Below are 14,239 nucleotides of genomic sequence, written 5' to 3'. Positions count from 1 at the left end.
TAGTGACATAAGTATATATAATATATAGAAAATGTCCTGCTTTTTTGATTTAATATATTATAATCAGATACATAATGTACTGCTTTCATGATATAAAATCATCATATACTTATATCTACTATATATAAAATTAACTCCTTTTATGATTCAATATAATATTATCACTATATATAGAAAATTAACTGCTTTTATGATATATATAATATAATCATATATAAAATAAGTAAAATTGATTGCTCTTATGATATTAAAGAATTATGTAATTATACATTATATATAGAAATTGTACTGCTTTTATGATCTAAAATAGTGACGTAAGTATATATAATACATAGAAAATTAACTGCTTTTATGATTTAATATATTGTAATCATATATATAAAATGTACTGCTTTCATGATATAAAAGAACTTTGTAATTACAGATTATATGTAGAAAATTATGCTTTTATATAAAATAATTATATAAGTATATATAATATATATAATTAACTGCTTCTATGATATAGAATAATATCATCATACATATACTATATAGATACATCTATAGTATATGTACATATATATACTGTATATATAATGTAATCATTTATAGTATATATGCATATATAATATCTATAAAATGTACTGCTTTATGATATAAAACATTTATATAATTATATATAATATATATAACATTAGCTGCTTTCATGATATGTAATAATTATAAAATTATGTATACTATATGTAACACTAACTGCTTTTATGACATAAAATAATTATATAATTTTGTATACTATATATAACACAAACTGCTTTTATGACATAAAATAATTATATAATTATGTATACTATATATAACACGAACTGCTTTTATGATATAAAATAATTATATAGTTACATATACTATATATAAAATTGCCTGCTTTTATATAAAATTACCTGATTTAACCCCCAGATATATTTGAGGATCCCAGAAATTCCAACAGATGCCTACACAGCATGTTTAAAACAGCAAGGCAAAAGGCTGACCTCTGCAAAATTAATAGTGGAAGAATTCTAACAGAAGTGATGGTTAATGTTTTTTTGGGTTTTTTGGGTATTAGCTGCATTTTACCCTCCCAGAATTCATGACATTAAAATGTCAACATAAGCTTTGTGAGAATTTAGGAAAGCTTATGGCTCAATATATAAATATGCAGTTCTAGAAAGGAAAAGATAGAGGATTTATGCAGTATAGCGTTTGTGCTTTTTTTTTTTTTTTTTAAACTTTCTCACTGATTCAAAGAAAAACTAAAAGCAGTTGCCAGCACTCAGGTGTTCCCCGAGTTGCACCTGGTTTACTCTGCCTGTATTCATGTCAGGGAACACTTGGAAGCTCTCCCTGTCTCCTGTGAGAGGCTCCAAACGCCCCAGCAAAGGGGCAGGGGCTCCTCACCCTGCCCTTCCCTGGGACAAGAGGCAGCTCTGATATAAAGACAACACTTGTTTAATTCAATACATGCATTTTTGACTGAAGTCCAGGCGGACTTAACAGAAATACATGCGTTATAGAATTATGCGTATTAGCATATTATTATTTGTATGTGCTGCTTGATTTCTGCAGGCAGACTAAAGTGCCTCAGCAGAGTGATAGTGAATCAAAGAATAGAACTGCTTTAAAATCTGCTTTGCCCTTTGATTTACATGAAAAGACAAAGTAAACACAAATAATTCAGGTGTCCAAAGAGCACAGAAACAAATGGAAATGGAGCAAATCTATTTGATGCTGTCAGACAGTGTCTGGATGTTATGTTGGTGTGAATTCTGTGTGTAGCCACCACAGCACTGCCCTGCCAGGCCTCAGCACAACAGGACAAAGTCAGAATATTTCCCTTGAATGTCCTGGTTTGTTTTTAATGTGCCTCTAAACTTGGGTCTGTCTCACAGCACAACGTGCTCATTACAAAACAAACTTTATTCAGACAAGGTCAACATAAACAAAAAGGTGTAAGAGCACAGTGAAAAGAATTGTTATACCTACAGCTGAAAAAAAACTCATTTGCCATAATGACTTCATTTATGCTCAGTACTAACACAACTTCAGTGAGAAAATGGCTGGAAAAATTACCAGAGAGAGACACTTCACACTGAATTATATGTTGTATCTTTAAAGTAATACAACTCAACACAAGATTTTGGCACATTAACTGCACAAAACATTTAACATCCTTGTGCTGTAAAATTTTCATTTGACCACTTAATTCAGTTTAAAATGTTTATTAAAATATTTTAATCTAAGATTTTTCTAGACTGTCATAGCTATACTGACATTTATCCTCGTAATTTGGACTCCTAAACGTTACAAATGTGCAAGCTGATTATATAAGCATACACCTATATGCAAGGCTTTCATTATGAAGAATCATATGTAATCAGAAGAGATTGGAAATCCACTAAAATGGTTTAATTTTTCTTGTCATGTACAATCTCCTACTGAACACTGACAGATAATCACCAGAGGAATGATTAGCATAGAGCTAATTTACTGAAGTGCCTTTATATATGTTTTAAAGAAAGGAGTGAAAAGTAGTCAATAAATGACTTTCATGTGAGTTCCTATTTAGAAACTGTTGTCTTTTTTGTTCAACTAATTGCCATTATACTTGCTAAATACAAATATATATAATGCAAACAAGTATTTATTTAAGAGTTAATATTAATGTTTTAAGACATTGGAAAGCAGTAGATTTCAGTTTTGTGGCTTTTGCGACCGGCAACTTTATCTTAAAAGGTTAGAACTATCAACAAAACGTGTAAAGATATTTGCCGCTTTTTAACATACCGCCTAAGACACATTCTGAAACAAGTTTTCTTTTCCCTTCCTCGTTTCTCTTTCACACGCCCTCCCATTTTTGGTTTTTTGTTTGATTTTTGTAGCTGAGCGCTGCTAGCTCCGGAGAGGAGCAGGTCTGGCTTCCCCGTGCGGCCCTGGCAGCAGGCGGCGCTGTGTGAACAGAGCGAGTGACCCCGTGCCTGCTCCTCTGCCCCCTTCCTTCCTCCAGCCCGGAGCTGCTCATCCTCGATGCCGGGGCCAGCAGCACTTGGCAATCCCAGCCTCCCCACTGCCTGCTGCATTTCATTCTTGCCTTCAAAACCTTTCTGGCTCCTGTTTTCACCTAGTCCTTAAAAATAGGCGCATTCCTAAACACGTAAATGAAATTATGTTGCCGTGCTCAGCGAGATCAGTGCTCCTCTCACTTATGTTTCCTAAAATTTCAGTAATAAAAAATTGCTCCTAAACTGTCAGACAGGATAGTGAGTATCTGTTTTCCACTGCTTTTTCTAATTGAAAATGCGCCTCTGGTACGTTTGTTTGATGGCACGCATATAGAAATTAAAATAATGAGGTTTTAAAATACGATACATTGATTGAATTTTTCATGACACTGTGCCAGCTGTACTTAGAATCGTTTTATTTATTTATAACATGTTTCAACTGAATCATTATTTAAGTTAGTTCAGAGCAGGAAGACTTTTGAGACAACTAAAAGCTGTCTGTGCAGAACAGCAGTGAGAACTGATGGCTTTAGAGAATTTCTACACAGGGATTTCCATCAGGGAATTCCACACAGAATTTCCATCCCGGCTCAGCACAAATGCAACTCGTGCCATCCCACACCACCAGAGAGAGAGACACACAATTAACTCCTCTACTGTGGGCTCTGCAATCACAGGACAAGCATCTCCTTCTCCTAACAGGCACTGCAGCCTCTCCAGCACGTGGCACAGCTGGGTTTTACACAATCAGTACATTTGAAAAGAAAAACAGACAAGCAGACTTGTAAAGAGTGGGGCAACTCACCTGTTTGCAACACTTTGCAGGATTTACTTGTTGGTGCAGGGCCAATAGAACTCCTTGGATGTAAATCTCTGCTCCTGAGAGGCTGAAAGCTTTTCTCTCAAAGACCCAAACAGGTCCACACAAAGGTCTGATGACATTTTGCAGGCATCTGTCAAGCAGAGGAGCTATGCAAAGAAAAGAAGAAAACGAGAATAGAACCCCCACCAAACAAGCAGCAGAAAATGCATTCTTTTGACCCAACTGAAATATACAGCCTCTAACACAGCCTCGGCACCAGAACTAACTCTTAATATCTATTATTTATATCTGACCTGGGTTAAGTCTTGGAAAAGCAACTCCTGCATTTCTAGTGGCCACCATGAAGGAGGTATTTATGTGCAGACACCCCCAGGAAACGCTGAGCACACCTGAGTAGCTCTGAAGTGTGCCTAACTAGCTGTCGTGGTGTGCACTGATTGCCTTATCTTCTCATTTATCACAGATGAGTTGGAACCAACCTTGCTGAAACCCACTTGCTTTGTCCTGATCAAATTGCAAGATCCATGTTGTTTCTGTACACAGTTTGCTGTTCAGGGGCTGACACACACCCACAATATTGCAAAGGTAGCATTCATAAAACAGAATCAAAGCTCTCAGAAGCTGTTTTAGTATAAACTCCTCTCTGCCACCACCTAAAAACCAACTTCTAACAAATCAAACTGCTCAGCGTGGCTGGTAAATAACAAGAAAGGTCAAATGAAAAGAGAAATAAAATTGATTTGTGGCAATGCTCTCAACAAGATCTTTTCCTTGCTGCTCTTAGATTTCCAGTCACTGCAAAGGTTGAAAGGATTCTCTCAAAGGGGCCTAATGGCAATATGTGAGGTAAATAAGGAATTGTTATTTTGGCTTCAGGCATTACTAAGGTGCACGTGCTCTGCACACATTTCTCTGTAAAATATGCAGGCCTTTCTTATACAGCAAAATAAAATAACATTAAGCAACATTTCAGGGGAGGGGAAGGAACCACCAAAATCTGATTTTATGAGCAATAAAATGAAATAAATTCATATAAAGCACATGAACAATGCAAACAAAATTATATATATATAATTTCCCCATCTAGTCAGTCTGTGGTCATAAAGATTCACATTAGCTGTGCTGGTATAAAAGGTGGATTTCCTAGGAACATAAAGACTGACAAAGAACTGCAGATTTTGTCAGACAAAATACCAGAGGAGGTGAATTACACTTTCTATATTTTATTAGAGTAGGAGGTGTGCTCCATTTAGGTATAGCAAATATGAAGCCTCAATAGCTCTTCACTCAGGTGTGAGAGCAGAGTCTGAACCAAGGCCTCAGTTAAGGAACTTTCACATGCAAGTTCTTTAATAACTGCAGACTTTTGGACAGACAAAGAAGGAGCATCTCATATGGTTAAATTTGTCTTCAAGGATAAAGAAACAGGTAATGATGCAACAGACTGTATTTTCCCTCTGCTACAGTCAGCGTATTTCAGGAATTATTTAAGCACATGGTTAAGCAAAATTGTGTTAATTTTTGTGAAAGGCATTACTTTTTTTAAAATGCTGTTAAGGTCCAGGTCTTCTGACTTCCACAATTTCCTTCTAAAATTTGATCATCTAGTGAGTAATTGCATATATTCTCATACAAACATACCTTAGAGCTTCCATATTGTACACTTGTCTTTTATCTAAAGGGAGACCAGATTTAAAATAAGACAGAAGATTCACTGAACAGGTTAATATGGATATTAACCTACTCTAATTATTATCTCATTTAGTATTAAAGAGCAATACTGCAAGACTTTTTAAAAATATTTCATCAAAGCAAATACCCCAAACCAGAACACACACACACAAAAGACTATTAAATACTTGCTTTTAAAACCTGATTTCTCAGGATATGGCCATGCAATTGAACATGAGCAAAAATTATCTCAAGTTGACAAGTGAATAATAGTTTTCCAGCCTATTCTATAATATACTATTCTATTAAAATACATTAATAGACTATTCTAATAATACACTTCTCATTAATGGGAGCCAGACATTAAATTAAGTAGATTAGGTGAAATAATGAATGAGATTTGACCAGGAACACTGGTAGGGGTGAATTTACTTTAGTGAGCAGCATCAGAATTAAATCTATGTTTCATGTTATGTGATAAGAAGTGGTTATAGAATTACTTGGTTTAAACAAAATAAAAGAATGAAAATCTGATCCCAGTGATGTCTTTGGAAGGTTTGCAATTAACTGAAGTGAACTTGGTTTTTATTCAGTGCTTTTTAGCTCAGCTACCATAGGATAGACTTCACAGAAATTAAGATAAAAACAAGTAGCACTGATTTTCTGAGTGCAAACTGGAACATAGCTGTGGAAAAATGTCTGTGTACTGGCACTGACTGTTACATTTGAAACACCAATTATAATACTTACAGCACTTTCGTTTTACCAGAAATTATTTGAACATCAATATAATGCACCAATGTTGGCTCACTTTTTCTGAAGGTAGTGACCTTCAGGACCAGAGAGGGAGAGTGACAAGATCTGCTGGGGTAGCTTGGAATTTAAAGATTCAAAGGGTCACCTCTTTCAGACACAACTAGCACCCAAATTACTCAGCAACCCTGACTATCAGACCCAACTAATCTTCTATAAGCAATAACCATTTCCTTAAACATCAGCTGACTTAATCCACAATGGTATTTACTTCATGCCACATTCAACCTTATTGTTTCCAGATTCATAGTCTCAAAGTGCTTGTACTCTTGCTTTCCCCCCCCCCCCATTCTTAATAATCAAAATATCAATGATATTAAGTTATTAAGTATCCAATGCAGTACAAAAACGTGTAGAAAGCAGAAAGGATAAAGGTAGAACAACAAAGCAATCACTTCAGAAGAGTACACTTCCACTGAGACATTCCATACCTTTATTCTGTATGGTGATTCCAGAAGATGCCCAACATAAAAAGTCCTCAAGATAGATTAAAAAAAAAAAAACAACTCAGTTTTTCAAAAATTCTCCCAAGTTTAAGAACATTTCTGTTGTTCTTATTTGGAGCTGATGTAGGTAAGCAAGAATAACTTCCAATGAAGATACTTACTTCCAGACTTGCATTCATTTTGGTGATTTACCTAAAACAAAGAAATAATTAGGTTGAACTATCACCTTTTAAAAACTGAAAGAGTATCAGCAATGACGTCACAAAATAACTCACAACTCCACAGGAGTGCTTTGGTACTGTGGTTTAACACAAAGCAATCTACAAAGCAAGGTGAAAAGAGCATACAGGCAAAATTTCCAAAAGATTTGCAAATTTGTTGTAAAGTCAATTACAGCTGATCAAACATTACAAACTGAGCTGTGAGGCAGGACCAGGAAGGTCAATAACAGCAAAATAAGGTAAATTTAACCCTTGCAGGAAAGTGCATGGGCTGACTTTCAGGAACAACTCATCGTGGTGTGTCCTGCGGGAACTTAGAGGACAAAGGAAGGTAGCCTTAAGTTATGGCAAACATTTTAAATGATAGGCAAAATCCCTTTTCTTTCTAACTTTCATGCAGAATTTAAAATCCTGCATTAGAAGCAAACTGCTTTTTTTCCCTCTATTAATGAGTAATTTTCCCCATTGCAGCAGTTCCATGTGCTGGAGTCAGCAATGGATAAAAGGACAGTACGCAAGGAACTTTGCTCCTCAGCTAAGCTGAGCAGTGTAAATACACCTTGATTGTTTTTATTCTCCCCCTTATTGATTTTTTGACTTCAAATCACATGACAAGCATCGAATTTCCTTGAAGAAAATAATTGTTTCACAGTGTCATTTTACACTCCTCTGAAGAAAAGAGATGTGAAATTTTCCCTAAAACAAAACCCAGGGATTTTAAATTGATGGAGAAAACATCATGATACCACTGTGGCAAATGGAAGAGAGAAATCTGGAATTTTTTTTACGTTCTCTTGTCTTGAAACTTGCTGAAAATTATAAGACTGTAAGTTTTCTCAAACTGAGTGACAGAAAGGATGAAATCCAGTAGGGTATCCAAAAAAAGTGAGCAGAATGTAAAGGAATGGGAAAATCACTCCCTGGCAATTTGCAATCATCACCAGTGGACTGCAAAAAATTAAAATGCAAATACACCAAAATTCAGTTTATGAACTTCCTTCTTACTTAGAACCATGACCCTACTGGAGCACAGACATCATTTCTTATGGTATTATTTATATTGTGCTGAGTTCCTTTCTCCGTCAATTTCTCTTAGCAAACAAGGTACCAAATGGCTTTTACAAAATTTTTTTAAGCAAATAGCAGTATCAGAACAACCAGAAATAAATCATGAACATTTATTTCCATTAGGGGACACAAAGATCTTTCAATATGACCAAAATATTAAAAATTCTTTTTATACTTCCTAGTGACAAAGCTTTTTCCCTGAAGGTACTTTGGTACTTTCAATATACCCTGTACACTGTATATATATACATGTATGTATATGTGTGTGTGTGTATATATATATATATATATATATATATATATATATCACTGAGGGCATTAGATTGAATTGGTGCCCACAGTGCTTCATGTTTCTAATTTTTAGCAGCCATGATTTTTAGCAATAGATGGCAACTTCTGATTTTTAGCAACCATTTAGCAGTTCCTTGTCCAGGGCAACTGGCACACACTGTCCAAAATTGTAATTTGTATAGGAAAACAATGATGGAGACCATGCATTTTCCTCTGTTGCCTAAATTACATCAGGGTGTTTTTATTCAAACACAAACTAATCTACCAGCTACTGTGTACTTTTGTTTATATGCTATATGTCAAACCCTATTGTCCCCAAGGTACTTAGGAGAGATGCTTTAGCAGTCATTTTCTTAAATACTGATGCCTATCCGAATTTGGATTTTTCCACCATTGAGCAGCATGACAAGTACACGATTGCTGTACTTAAAGCAATCTTTCACAGCTGCTTTGCTTTCCCAGTGATCCCATTAAATTGACGGCATATGCCTGTGGGGTCTGCAGTGTTACAATTCTGCTGAACAAGATGTTGATAGTACACTACAAATTCCTACAACACAACTTGGCACTTTTTTTGTGGGGACCACTCCTCTGGTCATCCTTCTGTTTGTTTTGGGTTTTTTTGTTTTTTTACCTGAGCAAAATCAAATTTAAAACCTTGTCCATGGCCATGCCCTTTATTGAACAGCTGGTTGTGTTAATTGGTTAGAAGTGCAAACTCTAACCCTGGGTGGTTAGTAGGCATGAAAACCTACCAAGGCTCCTCAGTTCCTAAAATGAGCATGAGTCATGTCTTTCCTGGACTGAAGGAAGTAGCTGTGCATTAAATATGCTGGCACATCTTCTGCTTGAGCAAGTGGACCAAAATGGTGTGAATTGTTAATGCCTTGCTGCTTTGGTTCACGGCTTGTGATTGATCATTTGTAACTATATCTACTCCTTGTTCCATGAAATCAAGTATGGAGTAATGGGTTCATCAGATTTTTGGGTTAAATTGAGAGTGAAGAGGTACTGTGTGTGGAAATAAGAGTTGCCATGTTCGGGGCTGGCCTTGTAACAGCATGGAATCTAAAGGCGATATTCAAAACCACTTCACTCATCACACGCTTACTGATTCTGAATAGGGTCCATTTGCAGGGGACATTTGGGAGTTTTCCAATGCACTTTATGCCTCTTTCTTCACTTCTAACACCCTGCACATCTTTTTTTTTTTAACTAGAACAGCTTATAACAGGTCAGAGTAGAAAATTAATAGATTTAGTAACTTGCTACGTATAAGTTAAAATAGGCTTGGATTGAAATGAGCATCCTGCTAATTAATGATGCTACCTAAATATTGTCAGGCTAAAAGAACTTGGCAAAGTTTTACTCAGTAGGAAGAATGACAATCTCATATTTAGTAGAAACTTATTTTTCCAGGCAGCAAAAGAAAGCTGCACAACCTTAATTTTCACTCCTCAATCCTTTCATCATGTGCAGGAATGGCACACACTTGCAGACATTAGAACACAGCTCTGTGACTTCGCAAACAGCAGTGTGTGGGACCACAGCAAATCCAAGCCAACAGCAACCAGAAGTGACAACTTGTGATGGCCTGCAGGAGAGTAATCACACACAGTGTCTCCACAGAACAAGAAAGGTAATGAATGTCAAACTTGCTGCCACACTCACACTGCTCTGTGAGTTGTAAAAAGAAACCTTCCCAGAGTCACTGTGCTGCCTCAGCTCCTCTAGGTAAATTCCACCAGCTCAGAATCAAACACAGCAAGGGGTTTCCCTGTTTTAAAACCACCTATGGAAGTGATTTAATTCCATGTGAATGTTCGGCTTGGAATGAATGAATCACTCTGGTCACATGAAACTTACATCTAGGCTTTCCATCTGCTCTTGTGCTGAAGTTCAGAGACAAAACTGAAATCTGGACAAATTTAAGACCAAAAGAGAAATATGGAGTAACAACAGGCTGCTTTGCTCCTTGTTTAGGAGTAAAGAGAGACATGGAAGGGAACTAAATGAAAGTGCAGTGGAAAGGATGGGACTGCATGTTTACATCTGTGTTTGAGATAATTATAACTTGCTTAAGACAGAGATACAGCAGCTCAGTTTCATTTCATGAAATCTGGGGCACACAAGATTCTCCATCTCTCTTGTTTGATATTTATCTTGATGAATGTAAGCACAGCACAAGCTGTTCTATAATCTATAGCAACCCAGTCCATGCACAAGTTCTGTCATTAAGAGTTTTGGGGAGACTTCACCCATGAAATGTTGGAAAAACAGAGCCATAACAAATGAAGAAGCTGCATTTTTAAACTAATTTTGAAAACATCCTATCTTTTTGCCCTCTTTTCTCCTTCTGCCTTTTTGCGAGCACCTTGCTGAAGTCAAGTTTATCTATCTCAGTATTACATCAGGCTTTAACGTTTTGGACTAAAAATTACTTTGTCAGCTCCTTATTGTTATTGGGAAGGAGCTCCTTACACAAGGAGCTGTGCCACAAATGGAAGATGCTAATCAAGTCTATAAAGTCTTTTACAAAAAACCTAATAATTTTCCCAGGTATTTCCTTTTTTAAATGCTGACCAAACTCCAGATGTTCATCTCTGTTTTCAAAACATTCAGAGCTGAATGATTTACAGAAACCTACACAGATGCAATTGCATCAGTGATTGAGAGGCTGAGAAGGCTTTCTCAGCCCCAGTGTGCTCAGAATTGTTGAGCACAGGTCATTCTGACACCTTACTGCAGCTCACCTGGTGCCTTCACAGGCTCACAGAATGCCTGAGCTTGGGAGGCATTTCCAGAGGTTTTTCTACCCAAATCCCTGCTCCAAGAAGGCTCAAGAAGAACACATTGGCCAGGGTTTTCTGCAGGGTATTTTGAATATCTGTCAGCATGAAACTCCAAAACATCTTTGGACAAACTCTTCAGTGTCTGAGCAACTCACAGTAAACTTTTTTTCCCTCTTATGCTGAAGTAGAATTTTCCACACATCAGTTTTTGTCCAGTTTTTTGCTTCCTATCCACTCACTGAATTTTACTGGGAAAAAATCAAGATGCATGTTCTTTGCTCCCTGTCAGCCCAGCCTGTACTTGTGGATTGGATTATGGCTCCAGCTTCAGGCCTTGGCATTTCCCTTTCTTGGACTTTGTGGGATTCCTCTCTACCTATTTATGCATTCTTTCTCCAGCATTTACTCTAATATACAAAAGTTCACTAAGACCCATAAGAACAACACATATTGCCTAGTTCAATACAAGTTTAACTTAAGTAGAAACTACTGGAAGAAAATAGATCTTCATGACTCTGACCTCATGTATATCAATTTCATTCAGGCAAAAGAATCACTCCTAGTCAAGTACAGTTTAAAAAAACAAACTACCTATGAAGGGATATTTTCAGCTTTCAAAACAAACAACTCCAGATACTATTCTAAAATATCACTAAAAAGCAGAGGTGGTTTTTCCTGTTCAACCAGATACTTGTACTGCCAGACAGAAAGAGGAAAGCTTGATGTCATGACATTTTATTGTATTTTTATTGATTGAGTCAAGGAAAGGTGCATTATAATGGAGTTTAGTGCAGTTTCAGTCCCAGATTAATAAAAACTTTTTTAAAAAATTTTTTCCTGTTCGGAATGTACTGTCTACACAAAGCAGTATAAGGTAGGTACATTCACGGTGACAAATAAATTCAGCCAGTTCTGTTGTGCTTTCCAATGGAGAATTTTATAGGTGAGTAGAACTGAGTGTGGAGCATTTAGTTTTACTTAAGTATCAAATTTAATGAAAAAATGTAAGATGTTTCTATTATAATATAGAAGATATGTAATAATGCATCCTAACAGTAGGTATTGACGGTAATACTATAAATATTCTGCATATAATACATAAATTGAAAAATTACACTGAAGAGAGAACTATTTTCATCACATGGAGTAGGAAGGCAGGAAGGAGTAGTAGTGGGCTCTTTTTACAACAATTCTGATGGTCCAGTTTCTCCTCAGACAATTTCAGGTACTATTTAGCTGAGGATGTCACACTCTTCTTATTATAAATATTTTAATGACCATGCCCTATGTTTCTTTTAATAACTAAGAGCATATTAATTTATTACCTTTGATCTGAAAGCAGCTGTAAACTTTGAAATAGCCAGAAAATGTTCATAATTAAGGCAGCCATCTCTCTTCCTAAAATGTGGCCTAAAACTCTGCTTTGCTTCTCTGAAAGTTATTAGGACTAGAAGAGAAAAAAGCAGACTGCTTGCAAAGACATTTCTTGTGGTGCAAAACCTAAAGAACATAATGCTCCTTTTATTAATTTACAAATGTTATGTCTCCCATACATATTTCTTCCATGATAGGAAGATTGTTTACAGACTAAATTTACTTATTTAAAGTCATGTACTAAAAATCTTTGGTGTCAAAAACAGAGACATTCATGAATAAGGGAAAAAACAGCCTTGAAGATATATTTTAAAATGCCTAATGAAGTTCATAGTGTAAGGATATAGGTATTTGCTAAAAGTAACCATTAAAGAAAGCTCAGAGAAATAATTTTTAGCCCCCTTAAACAGAGTTGGAATGATGTCTTACTTCTAGAACACATAAAAGGGTGGAAGAGAGAAACTCTGTGTGTTATTCCATTGAAACTGCAAGCAAAAGCTTTCATACCAATGCAGCACCCACAAAAGACAATCAATCTCTGAAAACAGATCAAAACCGTGCAAATACTAAAATGCTAGAATAACACAAAGCAATAGCTTTAATCACAAGCTTATTCACTGACTATTTGTCATTTTCAGTTCTAATTAAGGGCACCAACCCACACAAATTATTAAGAAAACAGGATTCACTTTCCAGTCTAAGCCCTCAATGTAATAAATGCAATACCTGTCCTACAAATGTGGCTTTATCACTAATGATAAATTACCAAAAAAAATAGCCTGGGTTCACTTTTCAGTGTAAGCCCTCAGTGTAGTAAACAGAATACCTGTCCTACAAACATTGCTTTACCACTTATGATAAATTATCAAAAAAAAAAAGAGCCTGGATTCACTTTTCAATCTAAGTCCTCAATGTCGTAAATGCAATACCTGCCCTACAAATATTGCTTTACCACCTAAGATAAATTACCATATAAAGAGTCTGGATTCACTTTTCAGTCTAAGTCCTCAATGTAGTAAACAGAATACCTGTCCTCCAACCATTGCTTTACCACTTATGATTAATTGCCAAAAAAAAGAGTCTGGATTCACTTTTCAGTATAAGCCCTCAATGTAGTAAATGCAATACCTGTCCTACAAACGCTGCTTTACCACCTATGATATTGCCAGCTTTTTCTCCACATACCTTGTGCTAGTATCTCACTGGAGGAGCAAGAGTCATCCTCAGGGTGCCACTGTCCCAGTTGAGATGGCCACAATCTATAGTGTCACCACACAATTCCAGAAAGCTTCAGCCCATGCAGAGAAACACCAGGATGCTTTAGGAGGCTGCAAGCTCTATTTTTTTTTTTTTTTTTTTTTGGTCCCTCAGCCCAGCCTTTTATGCCCTGCTCTTGATGCCCTGCCCCTGTGTGCCCTCTGTGTGATTGCTCAGCACCCCTGGGCACCCCATGGCTCCTCACCTTCAACAGCATTCACCTGTCCTGCACAGCTGGAGACAACTGGGGATCAGCCACAGCCCCACTCCCAACCACCACAAACTCTGTGCTCACATGCAAAACTTTAAAAATTAAAGGTGTTAGCAAAAATAATTAAAATCGAGTTCTTTAACAACCTTAAAAAAATCAAATAAAGGCATAGAATAAGCCCTAAACACCTACAAAGAAAACATTTACCACTAAGAGAACAAATGCCTTGGCAAAGCAACCTGTGCTCTAGATAAA

General features: G+C 36.4%; 1 long non-coding RNA gene across 1 annotated transcript; it reads right to left on the bottom strand.

The window, feature by feature from the left end:
* Nucleotides 1–920: 920 nt before the first annotated feature.
* Nucleotides 921–13,727, bottom strand: LOC131559468 (uncharacterized). The gene is made up of 6 exons (XR_009274883.1): nucleotides 13,702–13,727; nucleotides 6,932–6,962; nucleotides 6,756–6,801; nucleotides 5,482–5,515; nucleotides 3,823–3,986; nucleotides 921–1,012 (listed from the first exon to the last, which is right to left on the bottom strand). It is a non-coding gene; the product is annotated as an uncharacterized LOC131559468 (long non-coding RNA).
* Nucleotides 13,728–14,239: the final 512 nt, after the last annotated feature.

The sequence above is a fragment of the Ammospiza caudacuta genome, chromosome 6, assembly GCF_027887145.1.
Source record: "Ammospiza caudacuta isolate bAmmCau1 chromosome 6, bAmmCau1.pri, whole genome shotgun sequence".
In the NCBI taxonomy this organism is placed as follows: Eukaryota; Metazoa; Chordata; class Aves; order Passeriformes; family Passerellidae; genus Ammospiza; species Ammospiza caudacuta.
This window is presented reverse-complemented; position numbering and strand designations above follow the sequence as displayed.